Source organism: Lonchura striata, chromosome 31, assembly GCF_050655825.1.
Source record: "Lonchura striata isolate lonStrDom1 chromosome 31, ASM5065582v1, whole genome shotgun sequence".
In the NCBI taxonomy this organism is placed as follows: Eukaryota; Metazoa; Chordata; class Aves; order Passeriformes; family Estrildidae; genus Lonchura; species Lonchura striata.
The window spans coordinates 4,568,329-4,585,722 of NC_140733.1; positions in this window are offsets into that span (position 1 = coordinate 4,568,329).

The following is a 17,394-nucleotide window of genomic DNA, read 5'->3' on the forward strand; positions in this document are numbered from 1 at the left end:
CCAAGGTGTCCCTCTTCCTCTCTTTTCAAACCGAGGAGGGGAAAAAAAAATTCACAAAGCTTTAATTTCTCAAGGAAGGGTTAAAAGTCCCGACTCCCTGGCTGGCTCTCTGCCCAGGCTCCAGCTCCCACAGTGGCTGGGCACCTTGTGGCCCCCCGTTCTTCTCCTCCCTTGAGGTGAAATTGCTGACAAGCCACCACTGCCAAGAGACTCTTGGGGAGGGAACGGAGACATCCTAGATTTTCTCCACCCTTCCATCTGCAGGGGGTTCCAGTCCCCTCCACCCTTTAGACTACCTCAGTCAGGCCATGGGCCTTCCCCTACCTCACCCAGCCATGGGCCGGGCAGGGGAGAGGCTGCACCGCGCGCTGACCAGAACCAAAGAGAGCAAGTTCTCCTGGGAATTCTGATTTTAACCCCTCTGTGTTCTCAGAGGCGTGTCCACCTTCAATTGGTCAATATCCAAATTGACCTCTTCCTTCCGGAAAAAATTCTTTTTCTGTGTCAAACCACAACATGGTGGCACTCCAAGAAAACCCCGGAGCGTTTCCCTGTGGCCGTGGCATGGAGGAGAGAGTGCAGCCAAGGAGATCCTTCCGCTGGTGCCCGGTGAGCTGTGGAGTGAGCGGCTCAGTGCTCCTCATCCTGTTGGAGAAGCAGTGGCACTGCAGTGAAGGTGCCATGGACTGGAACAGGGGAAACATCCCCCTGCAGCTCAGTGGCATCGTGATGTCTCTGCAAGCCGAGGCACAGCTGGCGTGTTCTTCTGGAGCACCACGTGGAGCGGGGAACACCATCCTGGAGCTGGCCGCTGGTGGGGCAAAGCCAACTGGCTTTGGCTGAGGCCCCTTCCTGGAGGACACATGTAGGGAACGCTGGGCTCCAGGATGGTTTGGATGGATGGAGACGAGAGATCTCTGAAGGCTGCTTTTAGAACATAAGGCTTATTATAGAGCGTGAAAGGTCCTGCTTGGAGCTGCCAGACGCAGCACGTGGCAGGGCCTGAGGGAGTGGGAGAGGGGAGAGACAGGGGGTAGAGGGAGACAAGAGGATGCTCCAGGAGAGGGTGGAAGTTTTAAGAGAGGGGGAGTTCCAAGAGACGGGAAGTTCCAAGAGAGGGGAAGTTCCAAGAGGGCGTCTGGCTCCTCAGAGACCCCTTATCAGGGGGCTTCAAGGTGGGCTGGAACAAGACTTGGGCCAATGGAGTCACAGACACTTGATGCTTCAGGGGAGGGTTACGGGTGTGGGATGAACCATACATTTTGGGGGTTGAGATCAAACAGTCCATTTGACTTTTGGACTTATTTGTAGGTAAGGGCATTGTCCAGCCAGTAGGGAGGATTGTTTTCATCCTGGCTGCATTATCGTAAATCTTTTGCCAGGCAATTATATTTATCTATATATTATCTATACATTCCCAACATCTTCCCTGTTCTGTTGAACAACTTAAGATACTAAATATCGATTTAACCACTATTTTCTGCACACTCTGAGGTATACAGGGTATTGCTACTGAAACTACACTTATTACTATTAGAATAATCAAACTTGCTTTACAGAGTTCCTTTAGCCAAGGTGCAAAGCTCAAACCATTAAATAAACTGTTCAGCTAAGATGGGTTATCCATTATTAAATCACTGATTATAGTAGAGGTGGCATTTACTTCTTTACTGAGCCAACATCCTAACTTGTTTGACTGCTTTAGTGTAATGGAAGAACTTAACTGAGGTAGCATTATCAAAACCTTCTGTAAAAGGTCCTCTAATTGAACAGGTTGAAAAGGGTCTGTTAGGGCTTGTGTCAGCTAGACAGATGGTACCAGAGCCTGCAGACTTGGCTAAAGCAACTCAGACATTTGTCTTTGGTTGACTTACAGGTAAAACTTCAATACAAAAACTAAAACAAAAGAACAAAAGCAACATGCATGCTCGCAAATGACAAAACTCCATTCTTTTCTCGAGCTGTTTCTGGCAAATCATTTCCTCTTGATGACTCTGCGCAGTTCAGGTTTGGGTGCTTGCTTCTTGGCTTGTACTTGCAGAAGCACTGCATGATGCGGGGGTGGCAGCGGGCTTCACATTCTTTGCTGGGACCTATTTGGGTCCTCTACCTGTAGAAACACAAGCAAAACCTTTTCCCCATGTTATAAGCTTGCATGGTCCTTCTATTTGTCCTGGATCTAAGGTTTTGATCAAAACTGGGGGGTGCCCCTTTATTTTTGCTTTTTTGTTGTTCAGAAAATGTCTATAAAGCAGGGGGTCAGGCTCTCCTGCAGAGCTATTTAAAAAATTGTAAACATACAGAGCCTTACTCAACCTCCTTTGAGGTGCAGCCTGATCTAATCCCCCTTTCTGTTGATTTAAAATGCGTTTTAGGGTTTGATATTTTCTTTCTATGGTACTTTTCATAAGTTGTTTAAAATAGGAAGAGGAGATGCCACCGTCATTGATCGCTTTTAGGAATTCTTTCTCATCCTGAGATGGGACAGCTGTCCATGCTCTAGGACCACCAGGTTCCTGGCTGAATACCACAGGCATGGTTCGGGGATTCAGACTGTCCTCTTTGTGACTATCACATCTGAGTCCATGCCAGTCTGTCAGTTGGAGATTATCCACACATTTCTGGGAATTTTTTAAAATCGGGGTAAGAGGGTTAGTATTTGCATGGGCAACACAGTTCCCCGTCTGTCCTTTATTTGTCAAAGCGTCTGCTACACTCCATCCTTCTCCCTCTCGCTGCATGGTTTGTGTGCCAAGCTGTGTTGTGGTACTGCTTGGACCGGGTGCAGGAGCTGCTGGTGGCTGGGGCAGAGGAGCAGGAGGAGTGGAGCCTGTCAGCAGAGGCACATGGGAAGAATCGGCACGTGCGGAAGGCTATCTCGAGAGAGGGGAAGTTCTAAGAGAGGAGAAGTTCCAAGAGGGCATCTAGCCCCTCAGAGACCCCTTATCAGGGGGCTTCAGGGTGGGCTGGAACAAGGCTCGGGCCAATGGGGTTACAGACACCTGATGTTTCAGGGGAGGGTTACAGGTGTGGGATGAACCGTACATTCTGGGGGTTGAGATGGAACAGTCCATTTGACTTTTGGACTTATTTGTAGGTAAGGGCATTGCCCAGCCAGTAGGGAGGATTGTTTTCATCCTGTCTGTATTACCGTAAATCTTTTGCCAGGCAATCATATTTATCTGTCCTTCCCAACAGACATGATCTGCACCCCGATGAAATCAAGATGAGTCCCCAGCCGGCACAGGGGTGGGGGATGCTCGTGCTTCCAGGCACGGCAGGGCTCAGCCTGGCCGTGCTCGTGCTTCCAGGAACAGCAGGGCTCAGCCTGGCCATGCTCGTGCTTCCAGGAACAGCAGGGCTCAGCCTGGCCATGCTCGTGCTTTCAGGCACGGCAGGGCTCAGCCTGGCCACATGCCGCAGGTTCTCCACTCAGCGGCGCTGGGGAATAATTTTTCTCCGGCCGCCAAGCTGGTTTTGCTGGGACAGGGAATGGGTGTTGTAGAAGGGGAGACGGCTCCTGGCCTTGCTGACAGCTTCTGCCAGCCAGCCTGGCACGGGCTGGGGCGGGGGCAGCCAGCCTGAGAAAAGCCTCTGAAACAGAGTGAAAATTTAACAAGGTAGAAATCCATTTAGATGTAGGTGAAATGTGCTGCTTTGAACCATTAGTAGCTTGCTAGCATAGGTAAAATATGCTGTTTAGTCTGGTAGCTCTGCAGTGCTAGTAAAACTGTCTCAGCCAAAGAGAAAGAATGCGAATTTTCAAGCTGAAAAGATAAGAGAGGCCCTTCAAACTTTGAACCAGACACGGCAGGGTGAACCAGGAGTTTTTTTGTACCTTCTGACAAAAAACTAGCTGCAAGTGTAATGCAAAATCAGTAAAATTAATATTCATGAACCTATTGTGAAATTCTATGCATATGGATTTGAAAGGGAGATAAAAAGGATCAGGAACTCTTAGGGGTGCACGTGTCCTTTGAAGGGGAGCAACCCCTGGATGCGTCCAGCTCTGCAATAAACATACCAGCTTCACAACTTTTCACAAAGTTGTGTGAAGAGAGCCTGACAGAGGAATGGTTGAACAACAAGGGACATGATACTGTAAAATTAATCCAAATAGGGAGGGCTACGTGACTGCTGCAAAGTTCGCATGGCCCTGAAGAGTAGATGGTGTGCAGAAAGCAGGATATTGAAACTGCTTGGTATGTAGAAGTAGATAGAGAAGAACAAAGGGGTACTAAGCTGTTCTAACTGCAAGGCCAGCTGGACAGGCATGTATCGATCATAAAGATACTTTTAAGATAATAGTACAAGTCACATAGCAACCAATCATGAGCTTGGCTTTTGCAATATGTATGAGCTAATTAACGAACATATATAAACTGTGTAATCTGTTACAATAAACTGAGACTTGATGATCATGATATCATGAGTCTTGTCTCCCGCGGCATTCCCTCTAACAGTTGTGAAGTTCATTTTTTTTTATCCATGATTCACTTTGGCGAGCCGGGCAGGAGATCTGTCCTCGCAGGGGCAGAAGGAGGGGCGTGGACCTCCTTGGTGCACCCTGGGGAATTTGGCTCCTCTCTGCCTCGGCTTGCCACCTGCAGATACAGACAAGGACCTGCTGGTGTGGCGATAAACGGTGTGTACTGAGAGGGCCCTGGGGAGAGAGAGAGACAGGACTGCTGGTCAGTCAGAGCCAGGACTGCTGGTCAGTCACTCAGAGACAGGACTGCTGGTCAGTCAGAGCCAGGACTGCTGGTCAGTCAGAGCCAGGACTGCTGGTCACTCAGAGACAGGACTGTTGGTCAGTCAGAGACAGGACTGCTGGTCAGTCACTCAGAGCCAGGACTGCTGGTCAGTCAGAGCCAGGACTGTTGGTCAGTCAGAGACAGGACTACTGGTCAGTCAGAGCCAGGACTGCTGGTCACTCAGAGACAGGACTGTTGGTCAGTCAGAGACAGGACTGCTGGTCAGTCAGAGCCAGGACTGCTGGTCAGTCAGAGCCAGGACTTCTGGTCAGTCACCCAGAGACAGGACTGCTGGTCACTCAGAGCCAGGACTGCTGGTCAGTCAGAGCCATGACTTCTGGTCAGTCACCCAGAGACAGGACTGCTGGTCACTCAGAGCCAGGACTGCTGGTCAGTCAGAGCCAGGACTGCTGGTCAGTCACCCAGAGACAGGACTGCTGGTCACTCAGAGCCAGGACTGCTGGTCAGTCAGAGACAGGACTGTTGGTCAGTCAGAGCCAGGACTGCTGGTCAGTCACTCAGAGCCAGGACTGCTGGTCAATCACCCAGAGCCAGGACTGCTGGTCAGTCACTCAGAGCCAGGACTGCTGGTCACTCAGAGCCAGGACTGCTGGTCAGTCACCAAGAGACAGGACTGCTGGTCAATCACCCAGAGACAGGACTGCTGGTCAGTCACCCAGAGCCAGGACTTCTGGTCAGTCACCCAGAGACAGGACTGCTGGTCAGTCACCCTGAGACAGGACTGCTGGTCAGTCACTCAGAGCCAGGACTGCTGGTCAGTCAGAGACAGGACTGCTGGTCAGTCACCCAGTGATGTCGGAGTGCCCAGCCTCATTCCTGGCCTGCAGGCAGCCCGGCCGATAGAGCAGCAGGCCTGGAGATGGGTTCATTGTTCCACAGAGCGACCGCAAGAGACTCTGGGGGCGAGCCAAATGAACCCCACGTTTGTGTGCTTGTGGTGTCCGGACATTGTGTGGTTAATGCATTGTGTTTGTAATCGTGTGGGTGCAGGGTGTATAAAGACAGTGAACAAGTGAACGAGTGAGTGTACCTGCAGTGCAGGGGGGAAGTTCTACTTGCATCTAAAGCAACCAGGTGAAGCCTGGGGGTGCCGTCTGGGGCAGGGAGTGCCCCTCAGAGAAGTGAAACAAGTGGAGAAACGTGGGTGAGGACATTTATGCTGTGTTGTGTTGAGAAAAGTGGGCACTTTAAGAGATGCCACCTTCCCCCGGTGAGTTTGTGTGGTTCTTCCCCCGCATTGTGGTGATTTGATTCTCGGGATTGTAGGGTTGTGTTTGTGGAGATTTTATGAGTTTGTTTGCAGCAAGTGTAGCATTTTATGCAGAAAAGCTACAGTATTGTGAGAAACTGCATTGACTTGTTTGTTCATCAAAAGTATGAAATTAGGATAAAAGGGTTGGGGGGTCGGGGCATGGAATTTGCAAGCTTGGGCAAGGTTGGTAACCGCAAACAAAGATTGTGAAAGATCTTGCAGGACTGGCTGGAACTGAAAACCACAGCGGAAGGAGATCCATCACCCCCACTTGTCAAACCAACTGCTGCTGGAACCGATAACCACAGTGGAAGGAAACCCATCACCCCCACTTGTGCTGGATAAAAAGGGACTGAAGAGAAAGAAAGGGGGTCAGCTTTTGGCGGAGCCAGGCTCCTAGCTGAACCCAGTGCTGTTTGCTTGCTATCGCTTGCTGTAATTAATAAAATTATTAATTGATCTTAAAATGCTGAATCAAATTATTCGCCTCAATTTATAACAAATTTGGTGCTGTGACTCGAATCGGAACACCCAGAGAGGAGGTCTTCTAAGGAGGCGCCCCACTGCCTTTGCTTTAACAGTGGCCTTATGGGGACACTCCTCCCCGGACTCTGACCGACGAACCTAAAATCTGATAGCAAGCAAAGAACTGCCGGCAACCCCCTTAATCTTTGTGCATGAAGCCCCAGGCGAAGATACCGGATGGTGTAAGTATTTTCCAAAGGACCTGGTGTCCGGAGGAGGCCTGTTCTGGGAGAACGGGACCGCCTGGTTGGGGGTGGGGATCCTGGAGTGTGACGAGTGTGGTGTATGAGAGGGGAGCCGGCAGCTCGGACTCCCCAAGCAAGTGCGGACCTCATAGTAGTGTGGTTCCCATATCCGGCGATGGACTGGGCCACGAATTGAGGGAAGCAAGTGTGTGTGTGAGAGAAGGCACTCCAGAAGATGGGTCAGAGGAAAAGCAAGCCTGCTGAACCCATGGGTGGGGGAATCCCTTTAAACCTTCCCCATATTCCAGAGGATAGTCCATTAGGCTTAATGATTAAATATTGGAATGCCTTTCCTTCTAGGAATGGAAAAGGAAAAGTAAAAATGGCTCATTACTGCATGGAAGTTTTGGGGGGGAAACAAATAAGAGGGGATCAGTTATATTGGCCGGTATTTGGGTCTTTTGAGGATTGGATCTGCCAGGCCTTAAATATTTACGCTAATTCAAAAGAACCCTTTAATCTAGAAGAAAGTGAATATGCAGCCCTCTGGATAAGAGGACAGACAAGGGCAAAATTATTTGCTCTCAGTATTGAGAGGAAGAAAAAGAGGTCAAAAGAAATTGAATTACCTCCAGACATTCCCCCCCCTACATACCGCCACCACCCCCACCTCTTCCATTGCCACCTCCACCACCACAACTTTTAGACCCCCCCTCCTGGAACCTTTGCTAATCAACCACCCGGGTCCCTCGGCACCCACCCAAGAATTATCGGAGGATGAGGGACTGGAAGGTGAAAGGTTGGAGGAAAATATCCCTGAGGGTCCTTGGCGAGTAACCCGAAGCCAGACCTGACAAAAGGGAAAGCAATAATTGGGTATATTTCCCCTTAGAGAGCATGGAATGGGAATGGTGCCTAACCCAAATGCTGCGCAATCAGGACAGCCTGCCCAGATTCTAGGAATAGGGTACATATCTGTCCCATTAAACTCAGGGGATGTTAGGGAATTTAAAAAGGAAATGGGACATTTATTAGAAGATCCTTTAGGGGTGGCGGAGCGGTTGGATCAATTTTTGGGACCTAATATTTATACTTGGGAGGAGATGCAGTCCATGTTAGGGATTTTGTTTTCTGCAGAAGAAAGGAGAATGATTAGAGAAACTGGCATGAGAATCTGGGATGATGAACATCAGCAGGGACCATTAGCAGATATGAAATGGCCCCTATAGAATCCCCAGTGGAATAATCAAGACCCGTTACACCGTACCTATATGGGCGATTTGCGAAATATAATAATACAGGGAATAAGGAAGGCTGTCCCTCGTGGACTGAATGTACAAAAGGCATTCAAGGAACAACAAAAGAAGGATGAAGATCCAACTGAGTGGTTGGAGAGGCTGAGAAAAGCCTTTCAGTTATATTCAGGGGTGGACCCTAACACTCCTGAAGGAGAGACACTGTTGAAAGTTCATTTTGTGGTAAACTCATGGGTGGATATTTGAAAGAAGTTGGAAAAGTTAGAAGGGTGGCAAGCAAGGGGGCTGGATGAGTTACTGTGGGAGGCTCAGAAGGTTTATGTTAGGAGGGAGGATGAGAACTACAAGAAGCAGTCTAAGATTATGTTAGCAGCTGTAAGGGAAGGACAGAGGCAATCTCCCCAAAGGAGGGGTGGTGGTCACCCAGGAGGTTTGAGGGGAGCTGGTCGACAGGTGCATGAAGGAAGACAAGGTGGAGAAGATAGAATTGTTTTCTTTTACTGTGGGAAAAAGGGACATATGAAGCAGGAATGCCGACAAAGGATGGCTGATGAAGAGCAGTTTAAGGAAGATTAGGGGTGTCAGGGGCTCTATCTGCTGGGGACAAGAGAAAGAACAGAGCCCCTGGTAAAATTAAAAATAGGTCCCCAGCAGCAAGAATATGAGTTCCTTGTGGACTCAGGGGCGGAAAGATCGATAGTCCAGACCCTTCCCCAAGGGTGTAAGATTTCATCTGAAATAATACAGGTGATTGGAGCCAAAGGGGAACCCTTTGGAGTACCTGTAATCAAGGATGTACTCTTATAAAGTAACTTCAAATTAGGAATTGGGTCGTTTTTATTAGTACCAGAAGCAGATTATAATTTACTGGGAAGGGATTTGATGATTGAACTGGGGATAGGGATAGAGATTAGTGAGGGAGAACTGACAGTAAAATTGTGTCCTCTCTGGGCTGAGGATGAGAAAAAGACTAATCCAGAGGTTTGGTACACCCCTGATAGTGTAGGAAAATTAAATATTGAATCCTTTGAAGTAACTATTAGGGACCCAGAGATACCTGTCAGAATTAGGCAATATCCTATATCTAAGGAGGGGAGGCGAGGACTGAAACCAGAAATAGAAAGGCTTTTAGAAAAGGGACTTTTAGAACCATGTATGTCCCCTTTTAATACCCCCGTTTTACCAGTAAAGAAACCCAATGGTAGTCATAGGTTAGTACATGATTTATGGGAAATTAACAAAAGAACCGGTGAAAGGTTCCCGGTGGTAGCTAACCCACATACCCTTTTAAGTCAACTTGGCCCAGAAAACCAGTGGTATAGTGTAATAGATCTCAAAGATGCCTTCTGGGCTTGTCCCCTTAAGGAAACTTCTAGAGATTATTTTGCTTTTGAATGGGAAGATCCAGATACACATAGAAAACAACAATTGAGGTGGACAGTCCTTCCCCAGGGATTTACAGAATCCCCAAATCTGTTTGGACAAGCTTTGGAACAAGTACTAGAAGGTTATTCCTTAGGGGAAGGGATGGTGTTACTACAATATGTAGATGATTTATTAATTGCAGGGAAAGAGGAGAAAAAAGTAAGGGAAGAAAGTATAAAACTCCTAAATTATTTAAGCCTTAAGGGACTTAAAGTCTAAGTCAAAATTGCAGTTTGTAGAAGAGGTCAAATATCTCAGGCATTGGTTAACAAGGGGAACCAATAAATTGGACACTGATACAATCCAGGGAATACTTTCCCTACAGGCCCCACAGAACAAAAGACAAGTCCGACAGTTACTGGGACTCTTCGGATATTGCCGACAATGGATCGAAAATTTTAGTGGAAAAGTTAAATTTTTATATGAAAAATTAACTAATGATGGGTTATTGAAATGGAGCACCAATGATGAAGATCAATTAGAAGCATTAAAAACTGAACTAGTCAATGCTCCAGTCCTTAGCATTCCAGATTTGAAGAGATCATTTTACTTATTTATTAGTGTAAATGAGGGAGTAGCATATGGTGTGTTAGCTCAGGATTGGGCTGGAAAAAAGAAACCAGTAGCATATCTCTCCAAACTCCTGGATCCCGTTAGCCGGGGGTGGCCCACATGCTTACAGGCTATAGTGGCCGCTGCTCTCCTGGTAGAGGAAGCTGGGAAGACAACCTTTGGAAGTGAGCTAAAAGTCTTATCTCCCCATAACATTCGTGGAGTTTTGCAACAGAAGGCTGACAAATGGATAACGGATGCCAGACTCCTAAAGTATGAAGGCATCGTAGTCTCCTCTCCTAAGTTAAGTATAGAAATAACAAGCCTGCAAAACCCGGCCCAGTTTTTATATGGAGAACCAATTACAGAACTAACACATGATTGCCTTCAATAGATAGAGGAACAAATAAAAATAAGGCCAGATCTTGAGGAAGAAGAGCTAGAGGAAGGGACTCAATTGTATGTAGATGGGTCCTCTCGAGTTCTGGAAGGGAAAAGGAAATCCGGGTATGCTATAATAGATGGGAAAACATTTAAGACAGTAGAATCTGGTCCCCTTAGCCCCAGCTGGTCAGCCCAAGCATGCGAATTATATGCGGTGCTTAGGGCTCTAAAATTATTGGAAGGAAAAAGTGGGACTATTTTCACTGATTCTAAATATGCCTATGGAGTAGTTCATACTTTTGGAAAAATCTGGGAAGAAAGGGGACTTATTAACTCACAGGGAAAGGGGCTGGTACATAAAGAATTGATTCGGCAGGTATTACAAGCCTTGAGAGGGCCAGAAAAAATAGCCATTGTCCATGTAAAAGGACATCAAGCAGGGATTGGAAATTCAATACGAGGAAACAATTTGGTGGACCAGGAAGCGAAACGAGCAGCCCTGATGAATCTAAAGCCATGGACAGGGCTTGTCACAAGGAGAGAGGATTACTCCACTTGTGGAGCTGACTTAGAAGATCCACCGTGTTGGGTTTGCTGGAAATACTATGGGATAGACTCAATAAAATGTGCCTGTGATACCCCTCGAAAGAAATATTGCTGGTTTCATGGACCTATTGATTACACACTAGCCTTCACTGTGCAAGAAAAGGAGAAATTAGGCCAGATGGGGATAAGAGAAAAAGAGGAAGGCAAGTGGGTATTGCCCGACGGACGGGAAGTACTCCCAAAAGGGATGGCAATGAGGGTCCTACAAGCAATCCATGAGAAAACCATGAGAAAACCATGAGAAAACTGGGGTACACAAGCCTTGGTTGATCAATTTGCTATAAAATATATGTGTATAGGAGTCTATAACCTTGCAAAATAGTGTTTAACTTGTTAAACACTTTAACAGTGTTTAACTTGTCAAAAAGTGAATAAACAACAACTGAGAGAAAGACCAATGGACAGCAGAGAGCTACTACAAAGACCCTTCTCACACATACAAGTAGATTTTACAGAATTGCCGAAAGTGGGGAGATACAAATATTTATTGGTACTGGTAGACCATTTGACCCATTACGTGGAAGCTTATCCTACTGCCCAAGCCACCTCAAACACCGTAGTAAAAGTATTACTAGAACAAATTATTCCCCGATATGGATTAATTGAATATTTAGACTCAGATAGGGGACCTCATTTCACTTCTAAGGTCGCAAAGGATGTTTTAACGGCCTTAGGAACCCAGTGGAAATATCACACTCCTTGGCATCCACAGAGCTCGGGGAGAGTGGAAAGGATGAACGGGGAAATAAAAAAACAACTGACAAAATTGATGCTAGAAACCAAGATGTCATGGGTCAAATGTTTGCCTCTGGCTTTATTAAATATTCGAACTCAACCCCGAACTGATGTAGGAACCTCCCCATTTGAAATGCTATTTAGAAGGCCTTATGATATAGAAGCCCCTACAGACCATCCGTGCTTGAAGGATTCCCAAATTAAGCATTATATCATACAAATTATGAGCCAAAGGCAGGAATTGAGGGAAAAAGGGATGTTGACACAGAGGCCACCTTTAGACATTACAATACATAAAATCAAACCAGGGGACAATGTGCTTATTAAATCCTGGAAAGAAAATTCTTTAACCCCACGTTGGGAAGGCCCCTTTGTTGTTCTGCTTACCACAGGAACTGCGATACGGACAGCCGAGAAGGGGTGGACGCATGCCAGATGAGTTAAAGGTCCGATCACCACAGATGACCGGTGGAAAGTGACCAGCCTGCCTGGGGAATTGAAGGTTACCATTAAGAAAAACCAATGAACTCTGTGTGTATCATTCAAGCTGATCACAAAGGGGAACAAAAGGGATATGATTACCTGCTTGTTAGTGATTATTTGATAATTTGTAATAAGGTAGATTGTGATTGTTATCCTTTTGTGTGCTTTGCGTGTAAAGTTTGCCAAGAACGGTGGTGGGTCCATTGCCAAAAGGGGAGGCCTCCAACTGGGGTCTGTACAGAATGCTATAAGGCTGAACGAAAGTTAACCAAAATTGTGTTAAAATTAGGGGAATTGGAAAATCAGTGGGTTCGTTTCGAATCTGAGGATTGGTGGGAAATATACACAAAAGGAGTGCATCCAGGAAACTTTTGTTTCCATACTAACAAACCCACTCCATTTGTTGCCCAAATTCTAAAAAGGTGTTGTCGGAGGGAACTAAAGGGGGTCCCATGTGACCCACCCCTGGTCAAGGATAAAAATTGGGAACAGTACAAGGTTAGGCAGGAGCAGGGGAAGGGACCGCAAGTACCGCTGCTGCTGAGAAGATGTTTTACCTCGCGGCTTGAAGCACCAGAGTCGGCGAGCGAGGCAGAGGGGAAAAAGCCAGGTCCCCCCCCAATGGAATAATGCTAAAATGCTCCAACTATTGCCAACTGAGTACTAGGTTCCCCTGGACGACCCGTCTGATTGCCTCTGAAACACCAAAAAGGCAACAAACCCAAAAAGGGAAAACAGGATATTATGCCGTAAAAACAAGGTCAGGACCCCACCCTTATTGGCAGATTATAAGTATATTAATGCTTTGTATCATACATAAAGGGGAGGGTTCCCCGGCTCTGCACCAGCCCTTTAAGTGGACGCTAACCGGAATAGATGGCAGGGTAATTCGGAGTCAGATAACATTCGGAGCCCCTAGTTTTACCCCACAGTTATGTGAACTAGCCCCTGTAGAGCCCTGTTTTAATACCACAGGATTTTACATGTGTCCAGCATCAAACCCAGGGAAAGGGTCTTGCAATTACCGTGGAGAATATTTCTGTGGGTACTGGGGGTGTGAAACAATAGCCTCAGACTGGCAGGCAGCAGGAGATAAATTTCTTAAAGTATCATGGGGACCCTATGGGTGTACACCTCCACAAAAGGATTCTAGTGGCGCCTTCTTGGGCGGGTGGAAAGAGAGTTGACAATTTGTGCATTTAAACATAACTGAGCCCATAGACCCAAGATGGATGGTGGGAAGATCATGGGGCTTTCAATATTGGGAACCTGGAAAAGACAGAGGGAGCCTATTTACCATAAAAAAAGGGCCTGTACCAGCAGACACACAGGCAGTGGGCCCTAATCCTATAATAGTTGGGGATTTAACAGCTAGGAACCTGATAACGGATAACCAAACTACAACTCCTACAACACCGCCAAGTGGGGATTCCCAGTTTAACACTCCCTGGAAGTTAGTTGAGGGAGTATATAAAGTCTTAAATGCTACTCAGCCAGAATTAACAGAACACTGTTGGCTCTGCTTTGATATTAGGCCTCCATTTTACGAAGCTGTAGGGATATCTGAAAAGGCGAGACGTCTTAATGGTAGCAATCCCCCACAATGTAATTGGAAAGATTCCCGGGGTAAAGGAATGACTTTGGCTTCAATATCAGGAAGGGGACAATGTATTAGTAGAGTACCCACACACCTGGAATATATATGTGAGACTGTTACTAAAGCTAAACGGGAAGATATTCCAGCTAAATGGCTAGTTCCCACTAAAAACACCAAGTGGATCTGCTCAAAAGGAGGATTCACCCCCTGTATTTCTTTAGAAATATTTAACAAAACCTCTGACTATTGTATACAGGTAGCTGTGATTCCCAAAATTATCTATCACCCCAACGAATATATGTATAATGTACAAAACATCCCAGAACACCACATACAAAAACGAGAGCCTTTGACCGCACTTACAGTGGCAGTTTTAATGCTTGCAGGGGGAGCAGGTATCGGTACAGGAGTAGCCTCCCTAGTAAAACAAACAAAGGAGTTTAACTCCGTGAGGATTGCTGTAGACGAAGATTTGGAACGTATAGAACAATCAATATCAGCATTAGAAAAATCGGTAAGGTCCTTATCGGAAGTAGTTCTGCAGAATACAAGAGGACTAGATCTTCTATTCTTACAACAGGGAGGACTATGTGCGGCTCTCCGGGAAGAATGTTGTGTGTATGCAGATCACACTGGGGTGGTACGAGACACCATGACAAAACTAAAAGCAGGACTTGAGAAAAGGAAAAGGGAAAGAGAGGCCCAGCAGAGCTGGTATGAGACCTGGTTTAATCACTCCCCTTGGTTAACTACCTTGCTATCTACAATTGCGGGTCCTTTAATATTATTAGTGTTAGGATTAACATTTGGCCCATGTATATTCAACAAGGTAATTGAAATAGTAAAAAGAAGATTGGAAGCATCACACCTGATGCTAATCAAAGCCAAATATGAAACTCTCCCTGGAGATCCTGAAGTAGAAGAGACTTTGATTCTAGACCACCAAAAAATAAAACGATTTGATGAACAAAATGATAAAAGATTAAATGGGGAACTGTGAGAAACTGCATTGACTTGTTTGTTCATCAAAAGTATGAAATTAAGATAAAAGAGTGGGGGGGTCGGGGCATGGAATTTGCAAGCTTGGGCAAAGCTGGTAACCGCAAACAAAGATTGTGAAAGATCTTGCAGGACTGGCTGGAACAGATAACCGCAGCGGAAGGAGACCCATCACCCCCACTTGTGAAACCAATCTCTGCTGGAACTGATAACTGCAGCGGAAGGAGATCCATCACCCCCACTTGTCAAACCAACTGCTGCTGGAACTGATAACCACAGTGGAAGGAAACCCATCACCCCCACTTGTGCTGGATAAAAAGGGACTGAAGAGAAAGAAAGGGGGTCAGCTTTTGGCGGAGCCAGGCTCCTAGCTGAACCCAGTGCTGTTTGCTTGCTATCGCTTGCTGTAATTAATAAAATGATTAATTGATCTTAAAAGGCCAAATCAAATTATTCGCCTCAATTTATAACAGGACGGAGTTCACGACTGCAGATTTCTCCAGGAAGCTGTTATTTGTGGAAATGAAAAGCCATGAGAAAACTGTGTTCTTGTAGAGAAGTCTCCATAACATTAACAAGAAGAACTTCTCTCCCTAAGTGAAGTGAAGAAAGACTATTTTAGAGGTGGTAAACTGACTGAAAATTTTAGGTTTTGTCTCTTTACATTGTCAGGTTGTATGGAGAGAGGAAGTGTTCTGAAAGTTTTGTTCTGATTAGTATTACTCTTTTTTTAGTTATTGTAAATATAATTTTATTTATACCCTTTTAAAAATTTTGAGCCTACTTTGCCATTCTCCTAATCCTATCTCAAAGCAGGAAATGAGGAAATATATTCTCATGAATGCACTGGTAATTAGCCAACACTGAATCCACCACACTAATTGAAGCATTGGCTGAGATATCTCAAAATGGTGAACCAAAACCCCTACAGAAACTTCCTGACAAACTGCATGATAGCAGAGAGTAATTGAGGCAGACCCATGGTTTGTCAGGACATGTATGATCCTAATGAGCCCCGTGGTACATTTGGAGCTGCGCCCTGGAACCTCAGGGACTGAGAGGAGATTGCACAAACCTTGCCCGGAGTCAAAGTCAGAGGAAAACCCCAAAGTGGTTGGAGTCTAAAGCATTAATGGGACCCACAAAGGTCCATCTATACCACAGGCTCTTCATGGAGTCCTTGGAGGAGAGAACTGGAGGCCAGGATGGCACAAAAACCTCTCAGAGACTGAAAATGGCACAAAGAACTCTCAATGTGGAAAGGAAAATCCAAAGTACCTTGCAAAACTTAAGAATCTCAAAGTATTCATGAGCCCCACTGAGTGTCAATGTAAAGCTCTCAAGGGACTCATTAAAGCAGATAATTGGGGCCATGATTGCACAAACCTCTCACAGAGTCTGTATCAAAAGGGCAACACCAAGTGCCTTAAAATAACTGAAGTACCTTGAAGCATTAATGGGCCCCACTGAGTGTTGCTCCTGACAAGGCCTCTCCAGGGACTAATTAAAGCAGAATACTGGAGGCCATGATTTCAGAAATCTTGCAGAAATTGCAAGGCCAAAGCAAAAGCCAAAGTCCTTTGAAAAACCTGCAGTCCCTGGGAACATGAAGGAGCCCCAGGGCCATTCCTGACCAAGGCTCCCCAGGGACTCCTTCCAGCAGATCCTTGAGGCCACTGGGATGTGGGCTAGGGAGGGATGCTGACAGCAGGAGCAGGGGCTGACAGTGCCCAGCCTGGCTGGGGCTGTGCCAGGAGGCCCCAGGGCCTCAGGACAAGGTGTCTCCTCACAGCCCTTGGTGGCACAGACCCTGCTGTGCCCCAGGGCACCAAGACTTGGCTTCTCTTTGTCCCCACCTGGCATCAGTGCCTCCAGTTCTCTGCTCTGCCTGGGGCCTGGGGACACTTTCTCAGTCGTGTCCCTCAGTGGGACCCATTAAAAGTCCAAGAAACTTTGGAGTTGGATTCTGACTTGGAGTTCTCCAGAGGTTTCTGCAGCTCCCTCTCAAGGCCTGATGTTCAGGGCCTGAGCACAAAGCCCCAGAGGGTCATTAAAGTCCTTGTGCTGTGTCTGTGCTGCTGAGCTGGGCTGGGCTCCTGGCACAGAGGGTGATCCTGGTAACCAGGAAAAGTTTCAAAAGCACATTTCTCTTGCTGAGCAACTCTTCTCCCAGCCCAGCAGGGCTGGGGCACTGCCTGCAACCAGCCCAGGCACAGCACAGAGGCACAGAGAGCTTCAATCAGTCAGGGCTGGGAAGGGGCTGAGAAGTGCCTGGGGCAGAATCACTGCCAGCCCTTGGCACAGGAACCTCTGGCTGCAGGACAATGCAGCTGTAGCTCCTGGAGAGATCTCCTAAAGCTGGAACATCCCAATGCCCACAGACCCTGTGAGTGCATTCTCTGCTCATCTCCTGTGCAGAGCAGCCAGGGGTGCCCAGGGCTGTCCTGCAGAGCAGGGTTCTGCAGCTCAGGGCGCTGTGCTGGGCCAGGGACTCTGCTGCCTGCCAGGGACAGCTCTCAGCCGGCCCTGGAGCTGCTCCCAGCGCTGGCCAGGAGCTGTGGGGGGAAGGAGCCACCCTGAGCAGGGCAGGTGCTGCTGCTGAGAGGGGCTGGCTGGGGCA